Source organism: Oryctolagus cuniculus, chromosome 11, assembly GCF_964237555.1.
Source record: "Oryctolagus cuniculus chromosome 11, mOryCun1.1, whole genome shotgun sequence".
Taxonomy (NCBI): domain Eukaryota; kingdom Metazoa; phylum Chordata; class Mammalia; order Lagomorpha; family Leporidae; genus Oryctolagus; species Oryctolagus cuniculus.
In genome coordinates, this window is record NC_091442.1 from 62118550 (window position 1) to 62140994 (window position 22445).

Genomic DNA, 22445 nt, shown 5'->3' on the forward strand with positions numbered 1-22445 from the left:
ATATGATGTGGAGGTCAGTTTGCTTATCTATGTGCCTCCATATCTGTTTATCAGTCTAAGTCAACTCCAATTGCCATAACAAAATACCATAAGCTGGGTGACTTAAACAAGAGGGATGTCTGATTCTGAATGCTAGGAAGTCCAAGATCAAGGTGCGTGGTCCCTGGTGAAGGCCCTCTTCTCGGCTTGTAGACAGCCGTCTTCTCGGGTGTTCACATGATGGGATGAAGGAGAAGGAGAGCAGATTTTATGGTGCCTTTTTTTTTTTTTTAAAGATTTTATTTATTTATTTGAGAGGTAGAGTTACAGACAGTGAGAGGGAGAGACAGAGAGAAAGGCCTTACATCCTCCTGTTCACTCCCCAGATGGGCACAATGCCGGAGCTGAGCTGATCCGAAGCCAGGAGCCAGGAGCTTCTTCCGGGTCTCCCACGTAGGTGCAGGGGTCCAAGGACTTGGGCCATCTTCTTCTGCTTTCCCAGGCCATAGCAGAGAGCTGGATGGGAAGAGGAGCAGCCAGGACTCTAACCGGCTTATGGTGCCTTCTTATAAGAGAACTAATTCCATCATTAAGAGCTGACTATCACCACCTCACCTACACCTGATCACATTAAAAAGGTCCTGCTACCTAATACCATCATATTGAGGAAGAGGGCTCTAACATGTGAATTTTGGAGGGACACAAATATTCAGTCCATAATATTTTTCATCTAACTCTGTGTGTCTCTTTTTCCTTTCACAATTACATTAGTAGAACAGTGCTTGGAGAACCTGGTTATCATTCAGTATTTTCTCAAAAAGTTGTTATCACATTTCCATGTTCCTGACTGTAAAATGATATCCTCAGGTTAAGCCAGTGCTTGGAAACCTCGCATCCCATACTAGAGTGCCCGGGATTGAGTTCCACCTCTGCTTCCCGCACAGGTACCTGGGAAGGCAGCAGATGGTAGTCCAAGTTGATTTCCTGTCTCTCGAGTCAGAGAGCCTGATGGAGTTCTGGGCTCTTGCCTTCCCTGTTGCTCGGCCATAGCTATTATGGGCATTTGAGGAGTGAACCAATAGATGGAAGGTCTCTTTCTCTTTTGCTCTCTCTCACTGTCTTTCTCTCTCCCTCTCTGTCACTCTTTCAAATAAATAAATATTAAAAGAATATGTACAGGTTTTCTGTCTTTTGTAGGTTACGACCAATCCAGAACATTTTGAAAATGGTAGTAGTTAGATATAGTTAAAAGATCATGCTTTAGGTGCACTGGCCATTTATCAGTGATATGAACATTGATAACTTGCTAAACCTCTTTAAGATTGCTTCCTCATCTGCAAAGTGTGGGTGATAAAACCTGTTTCATCAAGTTTGTCACAAGCAGTGAATGAAATGCCTACGGAAATCACTGGCTCATGCTCTGTTCTCAGAAGGAGGCTGTTTCTTTCTCTTACAGTTGTGGACCAAAGAACACTGTGAGAAAATTGAAGAGTAGCTCTGTGACATCAAGTTTCGAAAATTATTGCATCAATGAAATATATATGTGTTGAATTTGCAGTATGTTTTTTTGCAATAACTTTCATAAGTTTGTAAAACTAGAATTTAACCTTTCTAGGTTAAGCAAATTCCCTGTTAGATTAAATGATTAAAGTCAGTGGTTTCATGGTATCCACGAGGGAAGGCCTTTAGTTTGTCGTTTTGGGAAATTGCATAGAGTCATGTGTCCTCTCACAGCGGAGATACATTCTGAGAAATGCATCGCTAGAGGATTTTGTGTTGTGCAAACACCATACAGTGTACTTTCCAAACTGAGATGGCTTGGTGTCACTAGGGGATATAATTTGATGGGATAGCCATTATATTTGTGCCCTGTCATTGATAGAATTACATGATACAGAAACATGAAATTTATTGTATTTGTTTCAAGGACACATAACTGAGAGCTTTGCCTGTTTATGTATTGTATTCTTTCTTGAGAGGAGATATTTATAGCTGTATATTAACTACTTAAGCAGTCTAAGCAGATTTTTGGCTACAATTAAAAACTGGAAATGTTTCAGAATAGTTTTAGGGTCAAGGGTAAGGTAGAAATCAATGGAAATGTGCTTTCAGGTTGCATCAGTTTGGTTTCCTGAAGAGTTTGACGTGGACTACAAGGCTATTTCTTCAACTGTTAGTAGTAATGGGATTTATTTTCTATCTGAATTTGGGCCGTTGGCTTAAGCAAAGACATCAGGTCTTCTGCTGTTAGAATAGATCTCTGGAACAAAAATAGATTCTACTTTGTAGGTTTTGTTTGTAGCAAAATGTTGAGTCAGTTACCTGAAGACAATCCTCAAGTATAGTGGGATATCACACTTGAAATACATGGAGAGATCTAGGTAAAGGACATAGGTACTGAACTCAGCAAAGTCTAATGGTGCAATGTTATATTCATGTTTATGGAGCCTGTAGGTAATATGAACTTTAGTTCATGCTGCCTGTTAGATATTACTGTATACTTGTTCCACTGATTCATTTAAAATACACATGAGTTTTACATGTTTAAAGCTCTGTTCTATATAGAGGTGGTTAGGAGAGTGAATATGTGGTCAGTGTCCATCAAGAACTTAAACTAGTGTGTGTATGAGGGGTGTTCAAACTGTTAATGGAAAATTCATATTATAAATTTCAAACCTTTTGCTCCCAGATTAACTTGTGTTTAATTCCATTCTTCCATGCGTTTTCTAAAGCAACTCCATATTTGTGTGCATGTTTGCTTGTAGGAGGAGGGTCAGATAGGAAGAATTAAACAAGTGAATAAATTTCCATAATGCAAGACAATACTATTAAGACCCTCAGGAACAGAGAAGGAGGGGGGAGAGAGAAAGAAATCTGAGACTTTGGTCCTCCTGTGAAGGGCAAGTTCACACTTTTATATCAGTTGGAAGGCAGCTTTGCATCTGGGCTTAGAGGTAGATAGGAGGAGTGACTGACACAGAAGGAAGACTGAGCACAAAGGCTAGGAAAGAAAGGGTTGAGTAATTTCACTTTATCATAGTTTAAGCAGATTATAAACAGATTAAAACCTAAATGCTAGGCCATTGCCTTGGCTCACTTGGCTAATCCTCCGCCTGCAGCGCCGGCACCCCAGGGTTCTAGTCCCGGTTGGGGCACCAGGTAGTAGTCCCGGTTGCTCCTCTTCCAGTCCAGCTCTCTGCTGTGGCCCAGGATGGCAGTGGAGGATGGCCCAAGTGCTTGGGTTCCTGTCACCCACATGGGAGACCGGGAGGAAGTACCCAGCTGCTGGCTTCAGATCTTCGCAGGGCTGGCTGTAGCAGCCATTAGGGATGTGAACCAACGGAAGGAAGACCTTTCTCTCTGTCTCTCTCATTGTCTATAACTCTCTCTCTCTGTCTCTCTCTCTCACTGTCTAACTCTGCCTGGCCAAAAATAAAAAAATTAAAATTAAAAATTTTAAAAAACCTAAATGCTAGAATTATGTGATTTCACATTGAAGTACATTTCACATAGTATGATTTTTAAATTGATAAAGTTGCAGAAAGGAAGAGAATCCAAAGTTTGCAACACTGTTTTTCTTTAGATTCTTTAAAACTCCCTGAGTTTCTTAACATCAGTACTGTTGGTATCTTGGACTGGCTAATCCCTTTTGTGGGAGATGGTTAGCACCATTCCTGGCCTCTGCTCAACTGGGCCTAGGGTTAGGCAAGGAACCAGCAAGGGCACAATATTTAAGGAGGCACTCATTGTAAATTTTAATTCTGCCCTTCTACAACCCTGCAAGTGAGTGCCTCCTTAAATACTGAGCTCCTTGCACCTTCCTTGCCTCTGCCCAGTACTGGCACTGGCTCTCTCCTCCCAGTTGTGACTGCCACGTGTGTCTCCCAACACTGCTGACTGCTGGGGGACAAAATCACCCCTGATTGAGATGCGCTGTAGTCTTTCTGAAGTGACTCAGCGTGTTTCTTGTTTTGTTTTGTTTTGTAGAATGCCAAGAGGAGCAGCCAGTAGTGTGACCTTTTTTGTACTCAGTGATAACTAAACACGGGTGTACTTTGGGTGGTGAGTGAGTGGCTGAGACACTTGGGAAGTGAAGGTCTGAAGAGAGAGCTGTGGAAAGAAAGCACTGTGAGTTAATGGGCTGCTGGGCATTGGTGATAGGGAGTGCCAGGGCTTGTATGAAAAGTTACCCAAAGGGGGGAATTTATTCTACTATGCATAACAGACCTGACTTTTATGTCTTAGCTGCAGTGAAGAGTAAGAATTCGCATGTACATTTTGGGGTGGATATGACAGGATCTTCAAGTACATTTTCCTGATCTTAATGCTCAAAATATCTACAATAAACTGGAACTTTATTTTCTTTTTACAAAGTTAGGCAGTCTTCATGATTAATACCTCATTGTTCTATTTACTTTGGCTAATCTCAGTTCTATCCTACCTACTTTACTCTTTTCTGTTTTCTTGGGCCTTAAGGGAGGCTGTGGCATTTTGGGGAGTGTGGTGTGTATGGCATAGCTGCCAAGTAGATTAAAGATACATCAGATGGTAATGGACTACTAATCATACTAGTTAGTATGAGATCACAAAACCACACTGAGTAGTATGATGTCTAGGTTTAAAACAAGAGATTGTTACTTCATGTTTAGCAGTAGAATTTAATCCCAAAAATTCCTAGTGCCTCACCTTCACAAATGTGTCAGTCAACACATTGCTCCTTTTTTTTTTTTTTTTTTTTTTGGTGCACTAAAACAGCAGATGCTAATAGCAACGAATTAAAGCATTCAGTTTAATAATAGCACAACAACTTCTGCCAGACAATGTGCTTTATTTTGTTTGGACTTAATCCTCGGTAACATTAACCCTATTTTATAGATTTGAGCATCAGACCTAGCCAGGTTCATTAACTTCTCCAGAGGCACATGGGTTGGATCATTTCATTGCATATCTGCCAACTCTGGAGTCTGTGTTTTTCAGTGTAGATATCTGTAGATAGACTTAAGTGGTAATACTATACACAGAGTGCACATTATGAACAAATAACATGAAACCATACTGGTAGGTATAGAGTAAGTGTCAATGAATTCCCAGTGTTTTCAGGTATTATTTATTTAAAAAAGTGCACTCAATGATTCCTGTTAAAGCATGATAAGGGAGGCTTTATTTTTTTTTAACTTTTATTTAATGAATATAAATTTCCGAAGTACAGCTTATGGATTACAATGGCTTCCCCCCCATAACGTCCCTCCAACCCGCAACCCTCCCCTTTCCCACTCCCTCTTCCCTTCCATTCACATCAAGATTCATTTTCGATTCTCTTTATATACAGAAGATCAGTTTAGCATACATTAAGCAAAGATTTCAACAGTTTGCTCCCACACAGAAGGGAGGCTTTATTCAGGATGATTGCAATAGGGATAGGGACCAAAATAATGAGTTCTTGCAGTAGTGGTAGAAAGAATAGACTTAATTATGAATATAGAATGGGCAAGTGGAAATTTATAGCCAAAGTTGGGAGTCAGTGGATAGAAAATAACCAAGAGGAAATTTCAGAGGTAAAGGGGATTCTGGGTGAAGGCAGACCAGGGAGTTGAGACCCTCACAGGAGGGGTGGTGGAGGACGAGGAACCTGATCAGGAACCTGATCCGATATCCAGCTCGAAGAGCATCCTGATGTAGTGGGACCCTGCATTGGTAAAGTTAGGTTTTATATGGAAGTGTACCAGTTGGCTTAGAAGAAGGTTTAGGGGGCTGATTCAAGTTTGGCCAAGCAGAGAGTCTTCGTCAATTTTTAAAATTTCATTCTGAGTGCTGTATAGCGGGTGATGGGCAAGCAGGCAGTGACTCATTCCCTCCTGTCTTTCAGTTCATTCTACAGGAACACGCGTAGGTGAATGATACTGAGGGAAGGCTGGAATTCCATGGAAAGGTGGTTTGTTCCTTACTGAGGTTTTCACGTTCCAGTGCAGCTGACGCGCTTAGAACTACTCCATCAGCTAGTGTTAGTGAAAATTGTATAACAGTAGTAGAGTTCTTTTTCCAAGGCCTAAGGCTGGAATATTCTCTCACCATTATTTATTATTGTCATGGAGCCATTAGCTTTTGCCATTAGAAACTAAACTTAGAGGAAAGGTATTACAGTTGGATGTATGTGCTCCAAATTCTCATTACGTGCTGCTGACCTCTCCCTATAAATCTCAGCTTGGAGTTATCAGCTTTCTACTTGTTGGCCCTAATTGGAAAGTTCTCTGCTATATACAGGTACAAAATGCACTATCAGAGCTTGAATTTCTGCCCCTTATTAACATTGCTTTTGTGACTTATTTCTTCAATTCTCTTTCCATTGGAAACCCAGCTGAAACAAATTCCACAGTTTTATATACAAAGTGAACTTATGGTAGAACACATTACAAATCATGCAACGCAATAAACAAGAGTACAGTGATACTTCTGCCATTAGAGAATATTAACATGTCCTTTATTAATTAATTACTTGCACACTATTTTTTCACTTAATAATCTAGGGACAAATTCATGAATTTTTAAGCAGTTTGAAACTCATTTTACTGTTTGAAAATCCAAGTAGCAGGTATAAAATAGTAAATTCCATGAAAAGTTTCCAAGAAGTATGTTTTAATTTCTTAAGGCCTACCTACACTTCTATTCTATTTTGGATTCTATTTTGACAAGACTCTCGGGTAGCTCAGAGGTAGCAGAAGCAGTGTTTCTGACTTAATACATGTGTCCATCAGCAAAATTATTTCCCTGAGAGAATCCTTTGGATTTCCCATTCTAGTCATGAGTTCCTGCTGATGAATTTTCCAGCACTCTGTTAAGAGTCAGGGAGGCCACATTTTATGCAGAAAATCCTCTCCATGGAAGTGTCACTGTTCTATTTAGATACATTAGTTACAGCATTCTAGAACTCAGTGTCACTCACAAATAGTTACCTTCAGTGCCTACTTAGAAGTATTTGTGTTTTCAGTTCATATTTAACTATTTAAGCACTTACTTCACCAATTTCAATTAAATAGCACTTATTTTGACACAACGGTGAAGTGTTGGAATACAAGTTTTGTTCTACTTATGTTTTTATTTTTCTATTAAAACTGTTAAACAGTCTTCAGCTTAATAAAATTTCAGCTTCATGAGGTCATGAAATGAAGTGATCAAAAGTATTTATGGATTCTAAATTAAGATCTGTGATGGACTTATTTTTCACAGCATTAATATTGAGAAACAAAGATGCAAAAAAAGTATAAAAATTTTGTCACTGAAAATTGAGGTTAAATCATCATCTTTTTAAATGTATGGGACAAAGTTTTTCAGGCTTTTCTTGGTTGAGTTACTTTATAGCATGTTTGAATGACATGATTCATATTCAGTGACTATATATGTATATACATATATATATATATACACACACACAAGCTAGAAATGTATTATTGGGTATTGCTACTTGTAGAATTATAAAGGTGGATAGGAAAATTCAGCAAGATAAACAGTAGGTGGTGCATACTTTTGATACATATTATGGTTGTGATTGTGTGAATTTATAATCAGAGATTCCAGCTTTACATATGTATCATGTAGTGCTAGGCATACTGTATACATCCAGTTGCTAATCTTTAAGCCCATAGACTTGACATACTATTTTTCAGATGGTACATAGATTATGAGAAAATAATTCCTGATTGCACCAACTTATTAAGTTTTTTGTTGTTGTTTCCGCTAGAAACTCAACCCACATTTGGATAGTAGTAATAGGTATAACCTGGGGACCTTTCCCTTGTAATCTGCAACTGAAGCAGACAGCACGCTTGTGGGACTGAGTTCTTACTCTGCGGAGTCTTCATTCACAAGGTGGCAGGCATTAGCATCAGATCAGAATTAAGTGAAATTGTAGCACAACTAGTTATTTTTGCTTGCTATAAGAAGTTAAATGATCGAGATGCTAACAGAAAAAAAAATAGTATTTTCCCTAAAATAGTCTTGGATTCTGTCTACCCAAATAAGAAGTGGATCCATGCCACCACTTACTGCTAAAACCATTTATCATGCCAAGTGTTTGCAATTGTGTAGGATTTTTTTCAATGGTTTTATTCTTTTTTTACCAGTTGATTGACAGATATAATGAAAGCTGTTGGCAGCCCCTATCACAAACAACTGCTGCCATGTATTAATAACAAAAAAAATACCCAGTTTTCTTTTTGGCAACCTGATAAAGAGTTTGATATTCTAATGTCTTTCCATATATATATGTGTGTGTGTGTGTGTGTGTGTGTATGATATTTTGGTACTTTGCTAAAGTTCTCCCAGGAACTTTTAATTTCACATAGGATAGGTTTTTTTCAGAGGAACTTATGTATTAAACATATGACTTGTGTGGGGCTGGCACCATGGCTCACTTGGTTAATCCTCCGCCTGCGGTGCCGACATCCCACTTGGACGCCAGGTTCTAGTCCCGGTTGCTCCTCTTCTAGTCCAGCTCTCTGCTGTGGCTCAGGAGGGCAGTGGAGGATGGCCCAAGTGCTTGGTCCCCTGCACCCACATGGGAGACCATGGGGAAGCACCTGGCTCCTGGCTTCAGATCGGCACTGTGCCATCTGTGGTGGCCATTTGGGGACTGAACCAACAGAAGGAAGACCTTTCTCTCTGTCTCCCTCTCTCACTGTCTGTAACTCTGCCTATAAAATAAATAAATTTAAAAAAAGGCTTGTGTAGGCAAATTTAGAGGCCTCCAAAGGGTTACAGTTGAACAAAACATTTATAGAGAAACCTTTTTTAAAAAAATGTACATACATACATATGTATTACTTGAAATAATCCTACAGCTCTTTAAGCTTTAATTTCTCCATAAACTGGATGTATGATAGCTGCTAGGATGCACTGTAGTGAGAACTAGATGAAACAGCATCTATGAGTAAGTGAGGATTTCAAAATAATTTTGCGTGACAATGGACTTATCTTTCAATCACATTTTCCAAGCACTTTTTGTAGTGCCCTCTAACAGATTATTTACCTAGGTAAATGTCCATCCCACTGCCACCTCTTGCATCACATGGGCAAAAGGAACAATTTCTCTTACCACTTATTTGTAGAGTTCCTATTTACTTCATACAAAGAAAACCTTTTAGTCTGTCTATAGTTGGATTCCCTACTGTATGTTCATTTGCTACTAAATTCTCCTAAGTCTGCTCTTATACATAGTAAGCATTCATTCATTCATTCATTCAAAAACATTTATTATTGACTTTGTGTTTGGTGGAGATATTGTGTTGAGAAAAAGTGAAGATTTTGCCTTGATAGCACATAAAAGCAGTTAAGTATTCCTAATTGACTCCTGAAGCTCTTGGCTCCTGGCTTAGGCTTGGCCCCACCCTGGGCATCGCGGCCATTTGAGGATGAACCAGCAGATGCTCTCTGTGTCTCTCCCTCTCACTGTGTAACTCTGCCTCTCAAATAAATAAAATAAATCTAAAAAAAAAAAAGGACTGCATCCATGTGCTCTTAAACACTATCATCTAACAATGCACTTGTTTCCTAATAGACTTCACACAGTTATAAGAGGAAAAAATGTTTACATGTACAGATTTTATAATTATTATGTTAATTCATTATCATTTAAATACAATGTAAATTAAACTCTCTCCTACATATTTTAATGATGAACCTGAGCTTTGTTAACTGAGTATTGAACAAGAGTTTTAAAATGGCATCAGTAGAGATGGATTCCATACAGTTGTGAGGAATTTGGAGGAGTGGTAAAATTTAATTAAAAGGTAACTTGTTGAAAAGTCTTAGAGTAATTAGAAAAATAGCATACAGCATTTTGGAAAATTCACTTTAATACATTTTAGAAGGTTATAATTTAGAAAGTAAATGTATGTTGTCAATTTTTAAAAGCCCTCGGATAATATAGCTTAATATAACTCATTTAAAAGTTATGTAAAATATTAATAAATGATATTACCAATCTTATTTAGGCTTTGCTCCCTGCTTGGACTTTGCTGTATATTTTATATGCGTATCTTTAATGCTTATTCCAGTACAATTATTACCATTTTATTAACATTTTACAGATGTGGAAAAACAGAGGGTTGAAAGTTTAATACATTTGTATTTGTTTTTGTTTTTTAAAAAATTATTTATGTACTTCAAAGGCAGAGTTATGCTGAGAGAGAAAGCGAAAGAGATCTTCTGTCTGCTGGTTCACTCCCCAGAAGGGCGCAAATGCCAGGGCGGGGCCCCGCTGAAGTCAGGAGCCTGAGACTCCCATCCAGGTCTCCCACAGGAGTGGCAGGGTCCAAGCATTTGGGCCATCATCCACTGCTTCCCCAGGCACATAAACAGGGAGCTGGATCGGAAGTGGTGCAGCTGGGACTCAAACTAGCACACATATGGGATGCTGGTGTCGCTAAGTGGCAACTTAACCCTCTGTACTACAATGCCAGCCCCAATACACTTGTCTTTGATTTCAGAACTATTTAATACCAGATCTGAAATTAAACCCATTCCATTATTTTATGGTGTACAGTGACACAGAGCTGCATGACACATTTAAATTTTCTGCACAAGTTTAAAGCGACAAACATAAATGTATAGAAGTTATTGCCTTGGCCATTGATTCATTCATTCATTTATTCATCAAACATTTGTTGATCCTCTAGGCATTGTGCTAGGAACTGCATATACAACACATATCCATATTCTACCACATGTCCTGGTAGAATTGATAGTGGAAGACACAAGAATTAGAAATACAAGTAACTATAAAATAATAATTTTGAAAAATGCTAAGAAGGAAACTGTTGGTGCCTTTTGTTAAGTGGATTACAGAGCAGGGTTCTTATGTCCTTCCTTCTCTGTGGGTAATTGTAATTAGATTTACAATGTAGCTTACGGTAACCCAAGAGGATGCTGAAAATAGCTTTAGATAAGTGCGACTACTCTGTTGTAATCAAGCTGAACAGCTGGAAAGCATCGGTCTTCCTATAGCCTTTTCGTTGCACAGAGGAAATTTTGGTTACTTGCTTGATATTCTTGATGAAAATTATGACATTACACCTGAACAGGTTTTTTTTATTTTATTTTTTTGACAGGCAGAGTGGACAGTGAAAGAGAGACAGAGAGGAAGGTCTTCCTTTTGCAGTTGGTTCACCCTCCAATGGCTGCCATGGCCGGCGCACCACGCTGATCTGAAGGCAGGAGCCAGGTTCTTATCCTGGCCTCCTATGGGGTGCAGGGCCCAAGCACTTGGGCCATCCTCCACTGCACTCCCTGGCCACAGCAGAGAGCTGGCCTGGAAGAGGGGCAACCGGGACAGAATCCGGTGCCCTGACCGGGACTAGAACCCAGTGTGCCGGAGCCGCAGGTGGAGGATTAGCCTAGTGAGCCGGCCCTGAACAGGTTTTGAAAGTTTACCAAGTGCTGCATCTGTATTTCAGTTTTTAAAAGGTGACTTTGGGGGTAATCTCAACAATGACGTATGTCAGTTCAGAGAAAAGTGTAAAACTCCTTGGAGAGGATCGTTAGCACTCCCCTTTGGAGGCCTTCAAAGCTGCCATGAGGTCTAGATTACAGGTGGATTACTGAAATGAGAGTAGAAGTAGAGGTCATCAGTCCTAGGCTATGCTACTGATGGCCGTTCATGGGCATTGTTTAATAATAATGACCATGGTGGAATTTTTAGAATAGGATAAATGGGTTTTGAAGGAGTTACCTGATGCTGCTAAATCCCAGTGTTCAGGGAGATATAGCTTGGTGAAATGAACCTAAATGAAGAGAGCCCTTTGTTTGAAGGTAAAAAAGTGATGACACAAAAGCCACAGAGTAGAAGTAGAATTTAGGCTTAGCCTCTGCCCTGGACACCTAAATGTATAACAAAAACAGCTATGTCCATCAGGTTTTGAAGGAGAAAAGAATGTGGAGTAGACAGTGTCTTAGTTAGAAATAAGGAAGATTGTATATAAACAGAAAAAGGGAAAGGTTGAGAAAGACATCAGACTGGAGAGTATGGACCACATAAGAAGCAGTGCAGGGCTGTGTGAGTAAGGGATTCAGCGAGAGTGTTAGTGATTAGGGAAAACTGGGGCTGTGAGTGCCAGTGAGGGGCGTCAGTAGAATTTAATGACTGCAGATACATAAATAGAGCTTTGGCTTAAAGGTGTTTCACTATTTCAGTTCCAAATACTGCCATGACCAGATTTCTACTACATTATTGTTTGAACTAAATGGTGAGGATGACAATGTCTAAAGGTCAGTGGATGCCCAGGCTGGTATAGACACCTTGTTGTTCAGTTCAGTGTAAGGATTGGATGAAGCTACCAGTATTTATTCGAGTTTTGTGGCCTTGCTGGATAGTCTTGTACTTAAAACAGTTTTAAACTTGATAGAGGTACATATTTCATAGACTAATTTTCCAAGATAACACTTTTTTCAGTGTTACACTATACCAATTTGATATTTATTAAGATTTATATACCATAGTTTTGTTATTCGGATAGATTACTATTTGCTATTAATTTCCATTGTCACATTTTAAAACAAGATTGTCTTATTTGAGCATTTGACAATGGCAATGTAAGTTAAAAAATATGAATTGGGTCTATAGATTGGCTTGCTCTGCAGCATATGAGAAAGTGTGCCTCATGTAAAATAAATAAGATATATTATCAAGTGAATTTTAGCACAAAATTCATCAAAGTTTAGCCCTCAAAGTGTTTTTATATATTGCAGAGTCCAACCACCCATCCATGGCTGGTGCATGCAATTGGTGTCTTTTCAGCAAAGATATTTGTTCTCACTGTTGTGGAAATGCTTAGTATGATTAAAATTGGAGTATTGACTCCTGTCTTTAAAGCTGTGTAAGCCTGAGAGTCGGCTGTTGCAAGCCTAGTGCTGTTTCCTCCTCCATAAAGGGAGTTGTTAGTATTTCCAAAGAGTAATTGACAGAATTGGAGCAGCCCATTTACTTGTATAACTTTCAGGTTATATTGATATTGAACAAAAATCCATCTGTCTGTAGTTCTCACCCACATTCTGTAGTTCAGCATTTTGGAATTACATTAGAAAATTTAAAGTTTCTTAAAATTAAGTGTTATGTTTTTCATATTTATGCAGCAACTTAGGCTTTGACAGTTCAATAGTAACATTCACAAAAAAATTCCCCAAAGGGTAGCATTGAAGAAATAAAATTTGCCAGGCAAAACCATCTAGGCGTCTCCTGGAGAAAACCTATGCCTCTGCTCTGCTCAGTGGGTTGGCAGATGTGGGCTCCATGCAAATCCAGCAGTGACTTTCAGGGTGTGGCAACCATGTCCCTGGGTCAATTACACTTCCTCTAGTAGTTGTTCTTTGAGGCCTGTCCTTTAGGGCACCTCGTTACATTTGTCTATCTTAATCATATGTAAAAGTAATAATGCTCAAGACTCTAAAGTACAGTTTACTTCATACAATAACATATGAATGCATATTTTGTATAGAGGATACGGTGGCTAATGGAGGGTCCTGTCTGTGTTGCTGTCTTCACCTGTCTTCCTGTGGAATCCCCCTCACCTATGCATTTCAAAAGAAGTGTTCATCAAACTCTGCATTTGAGTATGTTTTGGATTTATTCTTTTTCACGGTTAAATTTCAACTACAACATTAAACCAATTATACTTGTCTTCAATATTCGTTGATTTGTTTCATCTTTGACTTTCTCAATTAGAAGAAAAACAGGCCATTGACAGCTCTATAGGATGAGTGAACGAGATTAGTTCAGTATTTTTGCTGAAGTTCTGAGATCAAACTTTTTTGTTCTAGTGTTTTCTCTATTTCCATTTTGAAATAGTATTAAGTCATTTCCTGAGGTTCCTCCCATGTAATTGTATTACGCTTGTTTAGAGCTATGAGTTTATATTTCTGATTATTGGGAATACAATAGAATTTCTTGAAGTAAGCCATGAAAATGACCGCATTCTGTAGCTGTAAATAGGTTCTGTGGTTTTATGCCACAAGCTTTCTAGATATCCTGTGACTTTCAAAGATCACCTTTGATGCTGTGTAAACTGCAAACTTAGGTCTGTTTCTGGATATCTGACAGGATGACGTGGTGTCTCATGCTATTATTTAACTGTGAAAGGCATGTTCCTTTTCAGCTTTGCCTTAATGCCCTCATATTTTTCAACCTTGGTTTAGTCAGCCACTCATCAGCTGATGTAGTCTTGCATTTTTGCCTGTATCATTAATCACTCACTTTAAGTCTCCTTTCAAAGTGCTTGCCAGTTGCTTCCAAAACAAACATGTTTTCTGGGCTTGTGTGGAAAGGAAAGGAGAAGGAAATTTAAAAGAAGATAAGAGCTGGGTTTTCAGTTACTTTGACTTTACTATTAATGTTAACTAATGTCATTCAGAGTACAGAATCGTGATTGAAACATTAATGAGTATTTTATTTAGGGAACCATTTTCCTGAAGCCTTGTTGAACACTGAGAATTTACTAATATGATTGGAAGATGCTGCTGAGTTAAAGGGGAAACGGTCTCTTTCCTGAGCTATAGATCCATCTATTACTTCTGAAACTTGACTTACATAATGTTAAATACTCCTTTTAAATTTAATATGGTTTCTGAAATAGTCCATTGTTTTTGGCAGACTCTTGTCTGTTTTGTTAAATACTAATAAAATTACCTCTGTCAGTTTATGCAATTTTTTATTTTTATCATTCTGTAGATAATAATCAACCATGTGTAAACATGAATAATGTATTTCCCCATGACATCATACATTCTTAGCTTTTTTAATAAACACCTTTGTAAAAATATATTTTATTCATGTCTTCATTAAAGTTTGTTCATGAGTTAGAAAAGATCATGCACCTTAGGTAATGCAGCTTGGTTATAACTAACATTCTTAAGTCAATTAATTATGAGACACACTAGGCATAGAACTTTGTGACACCACAGGGTATCTAAATATCAGTATGGAAAGAGCTGCCAGATGTCTTTAAAACATATTGCCACTTAAATCACCTAAATAATGGCCTCTGAAATTACAGAATTAAAAGTATAATATTTTAGGGCCTGCATTGTGGTACAGTGGTTTAAGCCGCAGCCTGCAGTGCTGGAATCCCATATCAGAATCACGATTCCAGACACAGCTGCTCTGCTTCTGATCCAGCTCTCTGCAAATGTGCCTGGGAAGGCAACAGAAAATGGTCCATGTAATTGGGCCCCTGTCCACCTGCCTGGATGGCATTCCAAGCTACTAGATTCGACCAGGACCAGCTCCTGCTATTGTGGCTATTTGAGGAGTGAACCAGCAAATGCTGTATCTTTTCTAGTTAATAACGTTCCTAGAACAGTATTGTACAGCCTATGCTTTTACTATTAGTTTTATATTGAGGTGATTACAAAACACTTTTTAAAATAAATGTCTTTCTATAACTTAACTGCTATTTAGACATGTATTTGTGAAGGTCAGATATACTAACATTGGCACTAGGTGAAAGTAACTTGCAAGGTCAAAAGGTATGCTAAAACAAATAGAAAACACTTTATTTCATGTTAACTACCTCTTTTTAAAAAGAAATAAAGAAAGTATGATATATATATACACTATGAGTACTACTGAGCTGTAAAAAAAGCCTGAAATCCTGTCTTTTGCAACAAAATTAATGCAGCTGGAAACCATTATACTTAGTGAAATAAGACAATCCCAAAAAGACAGATACCATATGTTTTCTCTGAACGAGATAACTAATAAAGTACCTAAAATGTAATGTATTGGTGTGAAATGGACATTTTAGATTTGATGATTGTTTACAGCCTCTGTCTTTTCTGTTAAAGAGTAGTGTTTTTTTTTTTTCCCTCCATACTATTTGTTGAACTCTTTTTTACTTAGTGTAGGGTTAAATTTATCACTACATAAACTGAAAACAGATCTTTGTAAAATTAAGAATGGGAATGGGAGAGGGAGGAGTAAGAAGGGTTGGAGCGTGGGCCAGAAGGAGGGTAGGGTGGGAAGTATCACTATGTTCCTAGATCTGTATAAATGAAATACATGAAACTTATATAAGAAATAAAATTTTAAAAAAATATTTTATTTGACAGATATCATATAACAAATTACTGCTTTTTTTATACTCATCATCCCAAAACACCTATGTTTTAAGGTGTGTTTTCTGGTTTTTTTTTTTTGATAGACATACCTTAAAGCATATGAGAAAATGTCTCTGTCCTATTTTTTTTCTTGATAAAACCTCAGAAATTAAAATTAACTTTGTTGTTTTAATGTTGTAGGGGAAATGGAATTTTTAAACTCACATCATTAGAATAAGTTGTTGACAGAAAAAAGAAAATAAAAAGGGAACTTCCTATCACATCATTCCCAAGTATTAGTAATGTAATTTTATTTCATATGTATATCAAAAGATGGGAATTGTTGCTTTTAAGGAATATAATTACACAGAAAAAAGTGGGTTGTAGCAAATAGAACTAATATGTTATGACATCTTTAAAATAAATTCAGTATTCTACATTTCAGTATGAGTCACTGAAGCAAGAAAGTTAGTTATAATAAGATGTTTTGTCTTTAAAAATGTTTACAGTACACATCTCACTTATTGTGGAATAATACCATTAATTTTGTGAAATATCTTAATATTGATTCTAAATTCAAATCAAGTTAATTACCAGTATAAGAAGCTTATTTGCAGAGAGAATTGATATTTTTTTTATTTATACTAAATGGAGAAAATTGTATGTAAATACCTTGCTTATTTTAGTCTTGGAACTTACACAGTAAACAGATTGTCAGTCTAAAATTCCTTCCATTTTAGACTACAATGTTCTCTTGTCAAATGAGGTAACATTCCAAACACTATCTAAATGACCTCGTATTACCTCTATTCTCTCCTCTTTGTCCTTGCTTATGTGAAATGTATTTGTGTAGCACTGAGCTACTACAAAATAATCTGATTTTTTATTATATCTGAAGGTTGGTTATATTGGTTTTATAATAAAATAATTATGACTGTGTACTTTAATAATTCTCTTATTTTTCAGATGGTGAATTAGCAGGAATGCAGTATGTTTTAACTATATGAACTAATATTTGTTCACTGTCCTAAGTAGCAACTATAAATAATAATTATTATTAATAGTAATTTTTGTTGCTGAATACTGTAGTAGGTATCTTAAAGATGTTATCTGCCTTAACTAATGATCATAATTTTGGGGTAGATACAACCATATGCATATTTTTCTTTTTCATAGAAAGGAATTGGATAGAAAAATCAAAAATTTATGACAAGGCCCATATAATCAAAGTACATGCAAGAAATGGTGGTCCAATTTTGATGATCTTTTCATAGTGTTTCTCATTAATTTTTAGACATGTTAATGAAATATTACTTCAAATTTAATTAATAAATTCAATGTAGGAGCTGGTGTTGTGGTGCAATGGGTTAAGCCACTGTCTGTGACACTAGCATCCCGTATGACCGCTGGTTCAAGTCCCAGCTACTTCGCATCTGATCCAGCTCCCTGGTAATGTGCCTGGCAAAACAGCAAAAGATGGTCTAAGTGCTTGGTTCCCTACCATCTCATCCACATGCCCTGGCTGTTAAGCCATTTGGGGAGTGAATCAGCAGATGGAAGACCTCTCAATATCTCTGTTGCTCACTCTCTCTCCGTAACTCTGCCTTTCCAACAAATAAAGTACAATACATTTAATGTAAATATAGTTTTAATGTATTTAAAAATTTCAAGTGTGTTCACACATAAATTATCTTGCTGAAAGTGGAGGAAACATCACACAGAAGTTAATAACAAGTTATTGCTATAAAACCCAGTGACTCTAGATTGAATGAATCTCTTTAATGTTTTGTAGAAACTCCTCTGTGTTTGGGGAAATTTGACTTAAGACAGAAAAAAAAAAGGAAAAAGGAAAAGGCGGGGACAAATAAAGGCAGATACCATTGTTACAGCATGGAATTGTTGATGGTGTCAACTAATTTAACAAATACTCTATCCAAATGTAGAGGAGGCTTTAAGTAAAACCTTAGAGTTTGAAGGAGGGAAAATCAGTTTCAGCTAATGTGATAAAGTTGGATACCTTTTTCATTTTTAAATCATGCATCTCAATATTTAAGTGGATACTCTGTTCTTTCCTTCTAGGAGTCACTTTTAAGGGACAATGCTTTCCTTTGAAGCCTTAGACCAGGGGATCTTGGAAACCAAAGGACTTTAGGATTCTTTGTGCCAAGAGAGCTTCCTTGTGAGTACCCCCTGGCGTGGAGAGCTTTTTTAGTTCATCTAGTTATTTTATGTCATGCTGCTTATGGAGGTAGAGGATCTTAATGTGAATGCATTTTTAAAAAGTATTTATTCATTTGAAAGACAGTTACAGAGAGGCAGAGGCAGAGAGAGAGAGGTCTTCCATCCTCTGGTTCACTCCCCAAATGGCCACAACAGATGGAGCTGAGCTGATCCAAAGCCAGGAGCTTCTTCTGGGTGTCCTACGCGGGTTCAAGGCCCCAAGGACTTGGGCCTCTTCTACTGCTTTCCCAGGCCATAGCAGAGAGCTCGATTGGAAGTGGAGTATCTGGGACTCAAACTGGTGCCATATGGGATGCTGGCAGTGCAGGCAGTGGCATTACCCACTATGCCACAGCACTGGCTGTCTGTGTGATGCATTTTTAATTTGTTCCTTTGATTGCATTTTTATTCCGTACTAAAAGAATGATTGTTGAGATAAGTTGCAATATATCAAATGCCTTTTACTGAATGCATGGTTTACTAAGGGAACCAGTTTGTTCCTGCCTCTTCATTATTAAGAGCTTGGACTATAGACTCTGATGCTTACTAATTAAAATCTGTCCAAGCATCACTTTTTTCTCATGTGTAAAATGAAGACAACAAAAAGTATCCACATTCTAGTGCTGTTTTGAGGGTTAACTGTGTTGATTCACATTGTGTATACATCACAGAATTTGGCATGTTATGAGGATGTTAGCTATTAGTATTATTTCTTCCTTAAGTACTATATTTTCTAGACTTACTCTGTTTTTTCAGTTACAAATAGGATAGTGTCTAAAACTTTGAGGGTTAATGCTTCTGATACAGAGGTATTTTCTTTTCTTTTTTAAACTTTTATTTAATAAATATAAATTTCAAAAGTACGACTTTTGGATTATAGGGTTTTTCCCCCTATAACCACCCTCTCACCTGCAACCATCCAATCTCCTACTCCCTCTCCCATCCCATTCTTCATTAAGATTCATTTTCAATTATCTTGATGTACAGAAGATCAACTCTATACTGAGTCAAGATTTCAACAGTTGGTACCCCACAGACACACAAAGTATAAAGTACTGTTTGAAGAATAGTTTTACTGTTAATTCTTATAGTACAACACATTAAGGAGAGAGATCCTAAATGAGGAGTAAGTGCACAGTGACTCCTGTTTTTTTTTGTTTGTTTGTTTTGCTTTTTTTGTTTTGTTTTGTTTTGTTTTGTTTTGTTTTGTTTTGACAGGCAGAGTTAGACAGTGAGAGAGAGACAGAGAGAAAGGTCTTCCTTCCGTTTCCGTTGGTTCACCACCCAAATGGCAACCGGGACAGAATCCGGCGCCCCGACTGGGACTAGAACCCAGGGTGCCGGTGCTGCAAGGCGGAGGATTAGCCTATTGAGCCGCGGTGCTGGCCTATTTTAGCTTTCTTACATTGTGAATCTCAGTGTTTTAATGTTACTGTTTAAGCATGCAAACTTTCTGGTACTAGGAAAAGTGTGCAGCACACTGTAAAAAGAAATCCTAGATAAAAAATATTTTGAAAGTGAGAAAACCCTAGTTTGAATATTGAGTTTTTAAAGATTTTTAAAAATTATTGTTTATTTGAAAGATTGGCTGGGGAGAGAATCTTCTACTTGACCATCCACTTGACCATTACTTATTGCCTCCCAGGGTGCACATTAGCAGGAAGCTAAAATAGGTAGTGGAGCTAAGACTGAAACGAACACTCCAGTTTGGGGCGTGGATATCCCAAGCTGCATATTAATTGCTCTGCCAAATGCCCACCCAAAAAGACATTTTGTTAAGAGAGGTGTCTCTTAAATAGACAAATAAAAATTGCTACTTCTTGATGCCATGTTCTCTGGTCTTACTATGGGGCTTTTTCTTTAGGCCTGGTAGAAACACTTATTTGGTCAACATTTTAGACCTTCACCACAGTAGCCATGTTTGAAGGCACAATACATACTCAATTCAGCCAACATGTCTTGCACATCTCCCAGTATCAATAGATAAATGATGCCTATTCAAGGCTTTCCCAGCAAAGTGGAGGAGAACCAAGGGTCACTGAAACAGCATAGATTCTTCTTTTTTTTAAATTTTTTTTTTTATTATTTGACAGAGTTAGAGAGAGAGAGAGAGAGAGAGAGAGAAAGAAAGATCTTCCTTCCTTTGGTTCATCCCCCAAATGGCCGCTACGGCCAGCGCTGTGCCGATCTGAAGCCGGGAGCCAGCTGCTTCCTTCTGGTCTCCCATGCAGGTGCAGGTGCAGGCGCACAAGCACTTGGGCCATCCTCCACTGCCTTCCTGGGCCACAGCAGAGAGCTGGACTGGAAGAGGAGCAACCAGGACTAGAACCGGGCACCCATATGGGATGCCAGCGCCACAGGCGGAGGGTTAACCAAGTGAGCCATGGTACAGGCCCCTAGCATAGATTCTTCTAGTAGAATTGGGCATGGAAGATCTACTTACTCATTCTAGCTACCTACACAAAAAGGCAAATAGCAGTATGCCAAGATTTCATATCCAGCTTTAAATTGTGCACTGCTCTTAGGGAACAACTTGTCTGTGCCTGTCTTTTGGCTCCCTAGGTTTTCTATAGGAGGAGGGCAAGCAAAACAAAACACAGTCTTTATAAAGATACCTGAAATACAAGGAATTCCACTTCTTTAAATTGGCCTCTTAACTACTGAATCACAGGCCTTATTGGGTGTTTAAGAAACAAACACTGAAAATCACCCTGTGTGCTTTTAGTTAAGTGAGATTTCTGTTTTTCCTTAAATTATATCTGGCATCTTTGTGGTGCCCTTCTGTCACTTCCTTCTATTTTTATTTTATGACCCTACTTCTCACACAGTTTACTAATAGGCATCTAATTGGCCTGGAAACAGTTAAAAAAATCACAAAATTCAGAGGGCTTTCCCCAAAGGACTTATCTATCTGGGAATACATGTATGTAGATGTCGCTCCCCCTCTTCGTGGAGGAGCAACACTGAACCCTGCGCTGTTCTTTCGTCTGCTCGGCCCTCCCCGGGTTTGCTGCTGGTTCTTCCCGGGTTGGCTACTATCCCTTCCACCTCCGTGGAAGGGCAGTTCCCCCTGGCCACATTCCCCACTTCCGCAGGGGAGCGGCACACCGCCGGCCGGCTCTCTGGGGGCTGCACGGGTTCCCTTAGATGTTCCCCATAGATGTTCCCCATGCATGCCGTCTCTCTCCTCCTTCATAGTCCTCCTCCGCCAATCCCAACTCGGCTGCCCACACGCCGAGTACGCTGCTCTCCTCCAATCAGGAGCAAGTCCTACAGTTTATTAGTTGAACTGGAGGCAGCTGTGCGGAAGCTGTTTACTTCTCTCCCAGCGCCATATTGTGGGAGAGCAGATGCATAGAATAAGTCCTAATTCGAGTAACTTAGTCTAGTCCGGATTGCTCCCCACATGTAGATCTTTGGGTGACCATGGAGAACTTTTAGAACACTGAACCTACACAGGATATCACTCATTCTTGCTTCTGCTTTGACTTTAATTCAATAGATTACAGGATAGAAAAAAACAGGAACCATTTGAACTATAGCAACAACAACCAGAAACATCACTGCAGTGATTTAGAGGAAGTTGCCCACTAAATTACCTATCAAATACCTTGCCATGTCTCCTCTGTGTGCTTCTCTCCCTTGAAACAGTGTGAAGACATTGGTAGGGATGGAAGCTGAACAGGCTCAGTTGTATTCTCTGCATTTAAATTTCCTCTAACGCACTCACTGTGTCCTCATTTCTTTCTGCGTAGACTGTGAATTATGTGGGTTGACAGTGATGCTAATAGGCCAATAATTAGGAATCTTCTTCCAGGCTGGATTTGCCACACTTTGGCAAAACTAGGAAAAAATTAAGTTAAATTTTTAGTCTTCTCCATTCAGAGCCTGGCCCAGAAATCATGAATTGAGAGTTCCTGTTGTGAGTCAGTCAGTCATGTTTGCTAATGTTTCCATGGAAAACCTGGATAATACTGACTATAATGATTCTAAATTCAGAGGAGCTTGTCTGTAATAGTGAACTGGAAATCAAATCCTAGCATTGCTTAACAGCTTTATGGTGTAGCAGCACATGTCTGGAGCAGGTAGTTGTATGATTTGGGCACTTAGCTGTAGTATAGGTTAATTCTGATGGCAATGAATTAAGTCACATGAAGTTCTACAGT

General features: G+C 38.4%; 1 protein-coding gene and 1 long non-coding RNA gene across 28 annotated transcripts in view; one reads left to right on the forward strand and one right to left on the reverse strand.

Moving 5' to 3' along the window:
- SLC16A7 (solute carrier family 16 member 7) overlaps positions 1-22445 on the forward strand; it is a 212630-nt gene that overhangs the window by 38035 nt on the left and 152150 nt on the right. For 6 of the 19 annotated variants that reach the window (XM_008274239.4, XM_008274240.4, XM_070052542.1 and 3 more), the window contains exon 2: positions 18139-18238. The exons of 5 other annotated variants lie outside the window; for them this stretch is intronic. The gene's annotated coding sequence lies outside the window, so the exon portion shown is untranslated. Of the gene's footprint in view, positions 1-3741; positions 3763-3824; positions 4108-18138; positions 18239-22445 lie in introns of those variants that run through there. 8 more of the 19 variants (XM_070052538.1, XM_070052549.1, XM_070052537.1 and 5 more) reach the window with 6 other exon arrangements.
- Positions 5365-22445, reverse strand: part of LOC103352257 (uncharacterized) — a 59298-nt gene continuing 42217 nt past the window's right edge. For 7 of the 9 annotated variants that reach the window (XR_007914221.2, XR_011380123.1, XR_011380125.1 and 4 more), the window contains one exon: positions 5365-22122. This is a non-coding gene — a long non-coding RNA (uncharacterized lncRNA). The remainder of the gene's footprint in view (positions 22123-22445) is intronic. The other 2 variants (XR_011380122.1, XR_011380124.1) reach the window with 2 other exon arrangements.